The sequence below is a fragment of the Sitodiplosis mosellana genome, unplaced genomic scaffold (genome assembly GCF_009176505.1).
Source record: "Sitodiplosis mosellana isolate CC-2019 unplaced genomic scaffold, AAFC_SMos_1.0 Smas_scaffold_3, whole genome shotgun sequence".
In the NCBI taxonomy this organism is placed as follows: Eukaryota; Metazoa; Arthropoda; class Insecta; order Diptera; family Cecidomyiidae; genus Sitodiplosis; species Sitodiplosis mosellana.
The window spans coordinates 9036948-9050475 of NW_022595246.1; the positions used below are offsets into that span (position 1 = coordinate 9036948).

A 13528-nucleotide genomic window follows, 5' to 3' on the forward strand; every position below is an offset into this window, starting at 1 on the left:
TTATTTCTTTTTTGAAATATACTGCCTTTGGTTTAAATTAAATAAATAATATGAGCATAGAATCTAAAATCACTTTAATTCTGTTCAAGACTCAGAAAAATACTATACGAAAAATTAATGTAATTTTTAAACAACATTTGATAATAAAAATTTGATTGGCGCTTTGAGATGTTGTGCACTTATTTGTCGTTAGTGCACCTGTTTTAAATTAAATAAAAAATATGTGCATAAAATTCAAATTCACCATAATTTGTTTCATCACTCAAAAAGTATCTAGAAAAAAAAAGCAGATTAGTAGCTCTACATTTCATGTAGTGCTAAAAAGATATAAAGAAATATCAAGTATGTGATGCCGAACGCGAGCGCGTTCATTACATTTAAAAACACAAGACAAACTCAGCATAATTTTTTCTTTCTTCGCCATTTCTCTCTCTCTCTCTCTATCATTTCGTTCGCCAGAGTTTTGTCTTCACGAGATTTTTCTCTGTCGAGTTTTTCAAGCACGTAATTTTTACGTGCTAGCAAGTGTGTCCGTCTTTCACTATCAAAATCAGCGACAGCTTCTTGGACTCAGAATGTTGATAGATAACTTTGAGCAAGAGCGTGTGCAAGAGTGCGACGAAAAAAGAAGAAGCGCACCAACCAAATTGTATTTCATTCGAAATAAATCATCAAACTTTTCTTCATCATCTTGAAATAAATAGTTCGTTATTCTCGCAGCAATCACATTGTTGCGAGAGCTATAAAAAGGTCACCAAACAACGAAATGTTGTACCATCAGTTTTCGACTCTCTCTCTCTCTCTCTCTCTCTCTCTCTCTCTTGCTCATTTTGCCTCAAATAACCCATGAGAATAATTTTGTTGGAGGAAAATTATTTTTCGTGAAATTTTCTCATCATTTTCTTTTTCTTGTTCTTTACAGATTTTCAACAAAAGACAGCGAGCGAGAACAACACATACACAAAATTTCCATAAGAAAAAAAAACTTCAAGTAGCTGTTTTTATTGTGAGTATTATGAATTTCAATTTCCTTTGCATCATTCAAAGCAGATGCAGGTCACTTTATTTTGACACTTTGGCGTGGCCAAATATGAAACAAAACAACAACCGCAACCGCAACCGGATCAAATGTTCGAAATGTTAATGTGGTCGCCGACGCAAATTCATTACTGTGAATGTCACAAATATGTGGCACATACGCTGTGATACCCAGAGAAAGATACTACGGAATTGAACTGTATTTATTCGTCGTGCAGTTTCCTCAACAATAGCAAAATTGTGTGGTTATTTTTAACAAAACGAATAAAAATAGAAATGAATTTTTATTTCTCGTTCCATTCATTTGGCTTAAAAGAGGATTGTCATTGTGATGGAGTGGCAAACACTTGAAGAGGGATAAGACCGATCATTCCATCGCCACATCCGCTACTCCCTCTTCAATCTCTTTTGTGTGTGTATATGTATACAAGCTCATTCACTTGACATTTATTCGAAGCAAACACAAACTTTAGCACAAATGATTTGTCTATTTGGTTAAGATAAAATTTTATGATGACTTTATGAAGAGAGTGTTCTCGCGCGAGCAACAGAGAGAAATGCCGTTATATTCTTTGTTCAATTGTTATTATTGAGCCATTATAGTATTTATTGCGCCTACTGTTTCAACCGAGAAACTTTTTCCTCAACTTTTTCAACGTAAGAATTTCAGTTCGATTCGAGTTCATGGCACGCTATTCAACGTCACTCGCTCACTCACTCACTCTCTCTATCTATTGTGCTGTAGTCGCTGTTACGCTGTTGGTTTTTGTTGGCTGGCGTCGTCTAATTTTGGAGCATGTTTATTAATATTGTCGAGAAGCACAGCGTTCATAAATAATATTAAATGAAATTGCAAGAATAGAGAGGCTTTGCCATTGCTTTTAGTACGTGACATGAACACGAAACGGCCGCGGGACTCGGTACAACAACGTAATACAAAATACTGGATTACAAAATAAAAGCTCCCACATTATTAAAGCAGTCGAAACACAGAATTAATTTCCTATCGCGTTGAGGGAGAATGCCTTTGCAGAGTAAGAACGGGGAGAGCAGGAGAGCAAGCGATATGGCTCATTCACGTGACTGTTGCGCGCGCGACAATGACTCTGACGGCAATGCAATAAAAACACATCAAGCAACCGGTTCTGTTGTCAATTATAAAATTTGGTACACGTGCGATGCACAGCCATACACCGCCACAAACAGGAAATGATTTGAAAAAGCGTTGCTCGCATTAAAGCGAAGACAAAAGTCGACAAGCATCAGCGGTATTGTTCATTCAAGCTGCTTAAATCGAGAATGAAGATGTGAGAAGCGTGCATACACGCAGGAAAAACAATCGCTTTTTCTTTCAAAAAACATTCAATACCACGAATGTACCGACACGAAAAAATCCCAAAATCCGCTCAGCACAAAGAGTTTTTTGCGTTGTGTGTTTGGATTTTAATATTTACGTTTATTTTAACATTATTTTATAATATCATAAATCGGCTTAAGGATATAGCTTGGTAGGGCGCTCAAACGCACGTCGCCAAATTAGCGAGCAATTATTAAATTTCATCTCTCTTCACCAGCCAAAATAATTTCCGAACGAAAAGCATCCGAGAATAAAAACAGTGCAATTCATTGAGATGAATGAAATGTATTCATTTCGAATCGATTGAGAGAAGACTTAAAAATGGCTTTTGCGAGATTGCAATCACATATTTGGCACACGTACAAAACGATTTGTTTTCGCTGAATCCTGAACTTCTTTTTTTTCGCTCGCTCTCTCTCTCTGTCTCTATCTCTCTCGTTCTCATAATTCGAATGATGCTCGAGTACGAAACGTACACGCAGCCAAATGAATAGTTAATAGTATAGCATTCCGATTTGGCTCAATCGTTTGAACGAAAACATATATGTTTCGATTGAGCAAACGATATATTCGACATAATAGAAAAAAAGAAAGAAGCAGCAATGCGAGTACGGTCAAAATAACACACTTGAATCACAAGTGAGCCGTTTAATAATGCTCTCTCATGTTTGAATTATGACTATGAATCACATGTTTGCTCGAAATTACCTACGCATGTGGCATGCCAATAATGTGATGAAGGATACTACTTTTTTCTCGCTCTTCTGTCTTTTCGTTCCGCTCTGTCTCCACTTCTCGTATTCTCTATTTCTCTATGGTTGACTCTATGGAGACGAACACTATTCTTGTATTCTTCTCTTTTGTTTGTCATGGTGTTCGAAATATTTCGCATTTGAAAATAGTTTATTTCGAATCACAAGGCAATTGGCATCGAATATGTTTTGTTGAGCATTTTTCTGAAGCGTTAACATGACATTTATTGTAATTCAAGCTTTTAGAAGCCAAACATACTCTCACACACACATTATATCAATCAGCGAACAAAAGAGTCAAGGAAGCACAAGAAATACGACGGAAAACACAAACACTGCTGAATCGTGTTGTTAGCTATAAATCAATGCATTTAGGAAATTAAAGCATTGGATGTGTGAGAAGAAGAAAAGTCGTAAAATATGTAATACTACGATTTGGTTGACATTTGATGAGATGGTACCGTGTGTAAATAGGGAATTGGCGACACAAATGTGTTGCTTTTACGTTGGACCACTCACGTCGGGAATGTGTGAAGTTTTTTCACTCATTAAAATTAACATCTCTTTCATCTAAAACCGTAAAAATTTGACATATTTTTCTTCTGCCGTCTAATGTCTACGAGGGAATTTGACCCAAAACAAAGCACACACAAAAACCGGCCGAGTCCATCAATTCGTTGTGGTGTTTTTTTTTAGTTCAATAGGTTATTATGGGGAGCGATCAAAATACAACAACAAAATAATTTAACACGAACGTATTAGTGTGCATAGGCATTAAGTGGCACGCGAAAAGCATGCAACTTTAAATATTAGCGTCCCAAAATGAAATCAACAATAACAAAACGATTCGACGGACGCTGATAATACGTAGGTGTGAAATAAACATTAATTTAAATAGCGTGACTCTCAATTTTTTTTCTCCTCCTGTCCTCTGCTTTCGACTCATTGGCTGGCATGCCAAAATAAAAAGCGGATTTTGTGTATTTTGTTTTGTCTTGTTTTCTTTTCGTTGCACTGTGTGTGACAAACTATGTGATTACACATAGAATTTGCGAGCTGGCAATCTGTCAAAATAATAATAATAACAATAATAATCATCAAGCTTTTCCGTTGGCCGAATTCTATTTAATTTTCATTTGATCATTTCTATTTGGTATGTGTCTCACTCGCTCTCTATTCTCGGTAGCCAAAAACATATGTTTTTGTTTATATTCGTTGTGATTTGTTTGAGTGTAATTGCTTTAAATTTAATAATAAAGTTATGTTTCATTGTGGCGAGACGAACGGCAAATACGAGACGGGGAGGAAAAGAGAGAGAGACAGAGAGAATAAATATAAAGGGAGTTTTGCAAGCGCACCGTAATTTTCCCACTGTTGATTAGCCAAAGCAAAATGCAAAGCCATATGCAATCTATTTTATGGGCCACATTAATTAACCACACGAATGCGACAGACGACGCACGGCAACAACTCACACTCACACATATTAAACTCAACACATTTCGAAAATGGAGTCGAGCACGAACCACAAAAAAGTTGTCTTATTAATTTTGATATAATCAAAACAGCCGCAAACAAATGCCAAACTCTAATCAACAGACTTGTTCACAGTCTCATTATAAAAAAAAACGAGTCGAAAATAAACTGAAAGGACGAAAATAATAAACGGAATATCGACGACGATATATTCGAGCATTTTCATTCATTAATCCAATGATTTTGGCTGCTTGTAGCAGCCACATTTTCGAAATATTGTAATAAATCAGCATTTCGGCAAAATCGTGATTAATCTCCTCATTTGGAAGCAGTAGAATGCATCAACACTAGTGTAGTGTGGTAACGATGTTTCTGCGTCTGAGACGTACATTAATCAATTTGTAAAAGAGAATCTATTTCGGTTGATCGATTGGATGCAGCCCACAAGAAGTGTCTATTAAAGTGCGATTTATCTAAAGTGCACTCTGACGATGCTGCTGCTGCTGAGGCTGCCTTTATCGACGCCATTGCCGCCGCCGTCGACGCCGCCACACTGTGATGAAGGTGTAATTTATTCGAATATCTTGAATTTTATGTGTGCTACACTTCATTCCGGGCGCGCAGAATGCTCATGCTGAAGTCAATGCTAACGCATCCAATAAATATCAATAATGTTGCAAACAACAGCAACACACACCGTTCGTATTCAAATGGCTTTCATGGCAAAATTTATTGTTGACCAAAAAGCCTTGCGTCACTTTTGCAAGCACACGCACACAAATAAACACTCTGCAATTGAATACCGGCGACTGGCCAGGCCACCACTGTGCAAGAATACCACAAAGGAACATCTTTAAATGGAAATACTTTGTGTGTGTGAACAGACGGCGGTTGTACAAAGAGTGTGAGAATGCGAATGGATTTTTCGGATATCAAATTTAATAATCCAATCGAAAGTAACAGCGTTCAAAAGTCGGTATCTATCAAAATGCCTTGGAACAGTGCATATCGTCGGGTATCGATGACCTTTTTGGGAATTGTTCAGTGCATTATGCGATCCGTTTCCATCGAGTAAACGGTATTTATTACGATGGTTTCTCTGTATTGCACTTGTTCAGTTTCTCGTCCTCATTCTCTTGTTCACTGGCTTTTGGTTAAGTCTCATGCTTGCTTTTCCACTCATTTTACCTCATGCTGTCTCCTGTTTACTCTTGCTCGTTCACACTTGCACAATTTCCATTTGGCTGAGCCAAAAGACTGGATTTTTAATGAATAGCAGCTTTCGGAAAAAGCCAAACGTCGAACACAACGATGGCGCGCATATCACGAGAAATAAATCAATGAATCAATTTAGTAATCGCGTGTAAAATACAAACGATGCGCTTTGGCATCATAAAAACGGTTCAGTCTCCAAATGCCACTTATAACTAAGATTTACGTTGTCTATCCCGTGTTTGTTTGTTTTTTTGTGTTTGGTCGGGTGGTACGTGCGTGAGTACCTTGTATGCACCTCATCCGAACACTCATGGTTAACTAGATTCGAACGCAGCCATTTCGGATGGAAAACACACATACAATAAATTGTCATGTGTCAACTTTTTTTCTCTCCTCTTCTCGATGAAAATCCAGAATTTACATGAATTTATAATAGAATTTTATAGCCGACGAGATTGTTTTGAATCGAATCGAGAGACATTGGCGAGGGCAGAGGTGCTTGCGTGCGCGCATACACAACCCAGTTAAATGTGATGGAAAAAACAAAAGAGATTTACAGCATATTGTGATCGAGCATAAATCTAAGTGAGTGAACGAGCGAGCCACAAGGCAATGAGAATGAAACGAACGGCATTTGTGTGAATTTCGACTAACTATTCACATTCCATCTCCGTTTTTCATTTGCACATAACGAGATGTACTCTCGTCAGTTTATGTGGTTTATTGTGGCTGTCATTTTTACAATGGGCTCGTATATATTTTGTTTCGTCGTCGTTGAGTAAGTGCATATTGCACCGGTTCAGCCAATGTCAATTACATAGCGTTTAAATTCGTAAAATAGCTGATTGTTAGTGCAAAATCGGTTTTTGTAGTGAGGTTCGTCATTGCAGTCCATGTGTGAAGCGTTGAAATATTTGTGCTATTTTGTTTTTCTCTCTCTCGCTCTATCTTTGCGCTCTCTCTCTCTCTCTCTCTCTCTCCCTTTTACTCGCCTCACTTTTATTTCCCATTTATATTTTTCTATCGTCAAATAAGCGATCTTACTTTGGCTGGCGCACATAAAAGCCATTTTATTACCCTCGTACCAATAAAACAGTTGAAAACAAACGGTTTGCGTCTAACACATTTCTGTCACCATTTATTTGCAAAATGCAAACATACAAAACAGTCAGCGAGTCTCGAAAAACCACACATAACAACCACGAATGGGTTTGGCAAAAAAGAAACAGTGACAGCGACGGCAGCAGCAACAGCAGCAAACGACACCGACACAGGAGAAAAAAAACCAAGAGTGTAGTTTTATTAGTTGTCGCATCATGTAAAACAGACGTGAGCGACTCGAAATTGTTTGTGTTTGTGCTTCTTTGCATTCTGCTATTTGCCAACGCGCTACATGCATCGAAATTGTTCTTGCTCTCGTCTCATATATGGCCGTATATGTGTAAATTCAGCGAAAAACTCGATGTTTAAGCTTTCTCACGTGTGTTCGTGTGTTTGCTGCTTGCCGTTGTAGTCGTCATCGTTGTCTCCCATATTTGCCTTGTACTTAACCTTGAATGTTTATTTTCATAGTGTTTCTTCCCTCTCTCTCTCTGTCTCTGTTCTCTTGTTGCCATTTTTTTCTTTCCTCTAGATTATTGAGGCTCGTTATGTTTCGTGCATTTGTGGTGTTTGCGAATTTAATTTTTTTCCCTCATTTTCTTTGTTCGCTGTTGTGTTATTATACCGTCCTTTGTATGTAATCACTTGACTTTGCTCCGTTTACCGATGTTTTTTTTTCTTACTTTGCTCGACGTTCGTGCCGTTGCTGCTTGCTACTACTTCATTATTATTATTAACAGTAAATAGAACGTCAAATTTACAAGGATGGGACTCATTGTACGGTTCGAAGCACACGACACGGTAGCAAAGTCGACGAAACGAAGCAAACTAATATGCGGTTTGTTAAACTTGCATTAAAAAAAAACGCGATTATTTATGGCTTTCTACATTTAGAATTTTAATTTCCAAAATTTCAAATGCACTGAAGTAACAGTGAATGGGAACGGGAATGAAGAGAAAAATTATTCTGAAACAAAATTGAGCATTTAAATGAGAGGTATTAAAATACCAGTCGCGAGAGAAAAACACGAAAAATTCCAACGGGAGAGTGGAAAATTGTAAATTTAGAAGAAATTTGAATTTTCAATTGTGAAAATGTCCCGAAGGATTCCCTTCCCTTGGGCACAACACCTCAAATGGAAATGATTAGAGTGGAGCGTTTTGTGTTTTTAAAACATGTTTAAATATGGTCTACGGTGTGACAAATGTTTTGTAATATTTTTTTTTTTTAATTCTATTTCGGTGTTGCCGCGCTCCAATTTGCTCACGTGTTTCATCTATTGTTAATTGTCATTTAGTATTTTGTACGTGTACCTGCATACAAAATTATCCAGCCGATCTCATTGTGCTTATTCAAGATACAGCCTTTGTTCTCTGTCGTTCTCTCTCGCCATCGCCGCTAAATGGTTACACCATGAAACATTTTTGAAATAAACTCGGATAACAGCGCATTAGAGAGCAAATAATCGGCTAGCAAATTATCTGATTTCTAAACAAACAGAGCGCCATGCCGAGCAGTTAATATATATTATCGTGTGTCTGGTAAAACATTTAAGTCGACGTGCGCTTGCTCGTGCGCGCAATTGTTAAAGCGAAGCAAAAACAATGATTTGTGTTCATTTATGGCGGTTTCCCAATGAAAGATGAGGGAATAAAAACGCAACCGTAAATAATCGGTTTTATTGACAATTTTGATGACGAAAATCGCGTATTGAATTAATGCGGCCGCTATGATGGCATGTACGCCGTACACAACAAACACACTGTCTAATAAATCCAATGAATATATGGCCGATTTGCCATTAACATTAGCATCAACAGCGCTCGTAAATTGACGGGCGAATTTATTTGTTTCAACGCCATTTCCGTCATCCGACAAGCAATTTCGAAAAGATTAACCAAAGTGATTTTATCAATGCATTCATTCATTCACATGGTAATTCAATTCGTTAGCATCACAAAAGTCAATCATCATTGTATGATGTATGTCTGAAAATGGGAAATATCTTGAAATTCAAATCTATTTCGATTACTATCATTTCAATTTTGATAAATTCCGTCGCTCTTATGACAACCGACCATTTGAAATTCATACGAGAAGAGTCTCTTCGATTATGAGTTTATTTTTCTTTTTGTTTGTTTTTCTGAATCGCAGAAGCTTCCATTTGCTATTCATAATTTTGTTCAATCAGCATTCTGCCATTCATCGATTTCATTTGGGTTCTGATTGCGATTACTATTCAATAGTTGTCTTGATGTATATGTCTGTCTGTGGTATGTGTATGGGTATATATGTGAAAGAGAGAATTATTCTCACTGGAGATTAGATTCGATCGACCGAGACAAGCAACAGCAGCAATATTATTTTTTATGTGCGCAATAGTTTATGGAGTGTTCCAGTTAGAGGGAAAAAAACGTCATACATGACAAAAATAGAACGGTTTCAATTGAAATGGTCGACTGACAATCGCAAACGAATCGAAATGAAACAAATATACTGTGTATCTGTGTACGTATATAAAGCATTTCAGAAGAAGTTGTCACGTTTATGTGCACTTGCTGCCCGTCTGCCTGCCATTTTATTCCCTCATCCCGTTCGTGATGCTCCGATCATGTGACCCAATTTCTTTATGACAACGACTGACACCACTACAGCTGTTGTTGTTACTGATGCTGCTGCCGGTGCTTCTCTTCAGCTCCCTTGGTGACGTTGTTCGTTTCATGCATGTACAGAACATCATCGACACATTTGCTGTATATTTCCATTTGCACTCAAATCGATTCCATAGATAAATTTCAATCTATTTTTTTTTCCGCTCTATCTGACATACATGTTCAATATTATATGGACTTTTCTTCTGTTCTCGATTATGAATGCATATTTTTTTTATCATTCGTTTGGCCCTTTTATGCTGCCATATGTCTTTTTCCTCTTTCACTCTCAATCCCCCCACTCTTTGCCTCACTCTATCTCCTTGCAATCGCATTTGCAAAATAATTGAAGTAGCTGTTAAGCAATTGCCTGACTGTGCTATTAGTCTAATTGATTTCCATGTTCTTTTAGCATCAGCATTTTTGCCCGTCACATTGATTGAAAGTAAAACACACGTATCACGTTGCTCACAACATATTAAAAAAAAATGGCATTTCATTTCGAATCGTTGTGCGTTGTTTTTTTTTTGTTCGTTCGTGTCATTTTTTATGAATAAAAATAAAATCACTCAAAATTCTCTAGTTTGATTGGCCGCCGTTCAATTGATCGATTTTTATTCTTCACGATGACGTTCAATGATTTGAGCGAACTTTTTTTGTTATATTCAGTGTACTGCCCGGCAGACGGTACGTCATGTAGACAAATAACAATAAACTGTTTTTGCCAACGCATGTGCATCGTTTTTTTTTTGCTCAGTTTGACGAATATAAATTTGCATTTCATTTCGAACGGAGAAAAATAAATGTGGATGCCGCTGTGTTTGCTGTTGTTGTTGAGTGAGCGACGCAAAAGCACATAAATTGACATGAAAATGCATTTTGGAATAAACGTGCGTTATTAAATTCTATTTTGTTTTTGCATTTGGTTGTTCCATTTCTGTTGTTGTACAGTGTGTTCAAGCGACAGTTTGCTTTTAGCGATGCACTGAATAGTGTGGTCGATTGTGCGAATGCGAGAGACCAAAAAATGGAGCAACAAACCAAAACAATACGAAAATAGAATTCGAATGACAAATAGAATCAGTCCATACCGGTTATTCGGTTTGACTCCGGTTCTTTTTCGTTTTATTCTCTCCTCTTTGTCTCGCTTGTCAAATATAAAAGAGCAGACCATTTTTTTTTCTTCTTCTCGCTCATTGAAATGCAAATAGATCACATAAAACGTTTGTCGTTCGAGAGAGCTCTTTTTGTCGGTGTTCCACTTGAAAATTTTCAATTTATCCAATGCCGACGCCCCCTTTCATCGGTGGAGATTTTTTTCCATCAGTATGTGTGTGTGTGTGTGTGTGTGTGTGTGTGTGTGTGTGTGTGTGTGTGTTTGTGACTTTTTTCCTACTATATTTGTCTGTTCTCTCGTTACTTTGTATCGTTTGCTTATTTTCGGTAATGCAACTGGAGCATTATCAATGCCCGATAAAAATTGTATGGAAATTCAAAGCCAGACATATTCAATCGGTATGCGATGTGCATGGTATGGCATGCCATGTCATGTCGCTCACTCGTTCGATATATATATATACGCGCTGTTTATTTAATCGTCGTCTTCATGGGGTTTTCCAGTGAATTTTTTTGACGAAATAAAATTTCGTTTGGTTTCGTGAGCATCTGCACTGTGGTTTTGATGGCCGTCACTCAACGGTAAACTCGTGTCGAACATCCAAATCTTTGTTCATCGACACGCCAAAATCTAAACTCTGCTCGATATTCTGCCTGTGCTCATTTGTTATGCGTAACTTTGGCAGACAACGTATTTATAAGCCATGTGTTTCTCATTCTCCTTTTGCTTTGCACTCTGCTCTGATCGGATTTTCCACTTTCCTTTTTCGTAGTTGTGGCGTTTTTTTTTATTTCTCTTTTGGTACAGCTTTTCGTGTTTCGGCTCTTGTTCAATTTGCCATGAAAGACAAAATGGAAAACGATGCTTATGGAACCGAACGACGGATTGAAAAATGTACCAATCAACAACTTTTTTCTCTGTCTCTATCTCTCTTTCTCTAGGCAAAAAGCGGCGATACAACCGAGAAAAACACACTCACACACACACACACACACACAGGAAAACACACTTTGCGCGGCACTTTGCCGAATTCAAAGCCACTTTGCTAGTTTTCAAGTATAATCATAATGGAAAGCTTTTCGATTCTTGTCTTTATCTATATTTCGGCCACTTTTCCGAATTGAAACCTCACGTGTTCATCTCGTTCGATTGGTTGATGTGTATTTATTTTTTTCTCTCTCGACCCACTCTACTGTCATTGTGCCATCTTGTTATCAGTGTGTTTATCTTGTTCCATTTGGCTTGGCGTGTCTCACTTGAATGCGTTTTTGAAGTTGTGGTTGCCGCGCGCATACGGTACTCTCGATTCAAGGCGATAGCTTGATTTTACGCACGCATCGAATTGTAATCGAAAGCGTTTAATTTAAAGTTCGACAGACGCACAATCGGTAAGATTTTGGCGCTCGTCTAGAATGAGGAAAAACTCTTGTTCTTCCTCACACCCTCGCAAGCATATTGATGCCATCGCCACATTGATTCGTCTTGCAGTAAAGCAGACAAGATACACCCCGATATACGATTGGATATGGAATCGTGTTTTGTGTATATCTTTATTGCGAGACCATTTTTGTTTCACTTGCCATTCCAATCACATACATTTACTTTTCGGTTGACGTTAACGTTATCGAAAATGTTATTAGCAAAACTGTACATAACGCATAAGTGTCGAACAACGACTGTGACAACGAGAATAGATAGAAAGATGTACTATGTATTTTTGCGAACTGGTAACTTGGCAAACTGTTGAAAGTAAGCAATGAAAAAGTTACCGAAAAAGCCCCTTGAAATGGAATCGAACGATTTTGGAGGCAAAGTTGAAGGAAAGACAATAGAAAAAACAAATTCCGATCAAAATTCAAACACTCCATCGGGAAAAGAAAGTTTCGACTTGAAAATTTTCTATCTCCCTCTCTCTCTCTCTCTCTCTCTCTCTCGTATCCAAAATACATATATATTTCTATTGTCATAGTCCCTTTATTACATATTCAACAATATCACAAGCGCTAAATGCTGTGTGCAAAATAATAAGCATTCTCAAGTCTCTCGTTTAGAACATTCTTTACTTTGTTCATTCTACATTTTCCGTTATCTTCACCTCATGGCTCATTCCGAATAAATCGTTAAAAAAAATTCCAATGAACGACTAAAACCGGTGGATTATTGCGCTCTGATGACGACGACGATCTAAGCCGGAACAATTTATTCACGGTACACAAAAAAGCGATTTATTTCTCAAAACCTTTTATTTTCACCGATGGAAAAACAGACACACCGAGGGGACGGGGAAAAAAAGAAGACATGATTCGAATTTGCGACAAGTGTTTCGGAGCAAAGTTTAGCGAGCGAATGAGCGTGCGCGCCATATCGTTTCCATGATCTATAACTTTCTTATTCGATAAATACATATAGAAGTTTTTTTTCTTTCTTTGCTGCTGTTGTCGTTGTCCCATTTTGGTTTTCCATGCACGATGTCGGCGTTTCGTGCAAAACCGCATCGATTTTGGATTAAAAAAGTTTTTCTTGTAAAAAAAAAATTTCAAGGAAATTAAGTGTCCGGCTGGAAGATGCTTTTTTTTCATACATAAAATAAATGTAGAACGTTTGCTCGAATTGCAGTGTTTACAAGCACATTTGGCTGAACTTCCTGAAAAGCCTGCTCTTGCTCTCATCGTAAACTCATTTGTTTGCCCATTGAAGTTTTTTTTTCTTTATCCTCATAATGACAGTATGGATTTCTTAGCAAATTTTCGCCTCCGAAAGAAGCTTAGATGTCTTCAAGTGAATTTTAATGCAAAAAGTCGAAAGAAAGAAATTGTTGAA

The 13528-nt window shown here is 37.5% G+C and overlaps 1 protein-coding gene across 3 annotated transcripts in view; it reads left to right on the forward strand.

The window, feature by feature from the left end:
* LOC129566235 (protein Tob2-like) overlaps window positions 1–13528 on the forward strand; it is a 124220-nt gene that overhangs the window by 88786 nt on the left and 21906 nt on the right. For all 3 annotated transcript variants that reach the window (XM_055441987.1, XM_055441988.1, XM_055441989.1), the window contains one exon: window positions 923–1006. The gene's annotated coding sequence lies outside the window, so the exon portion shown is untranslated. The remainder of the gene's footprint in view (window positions 1–922; window positions 1007–13528) is intronic.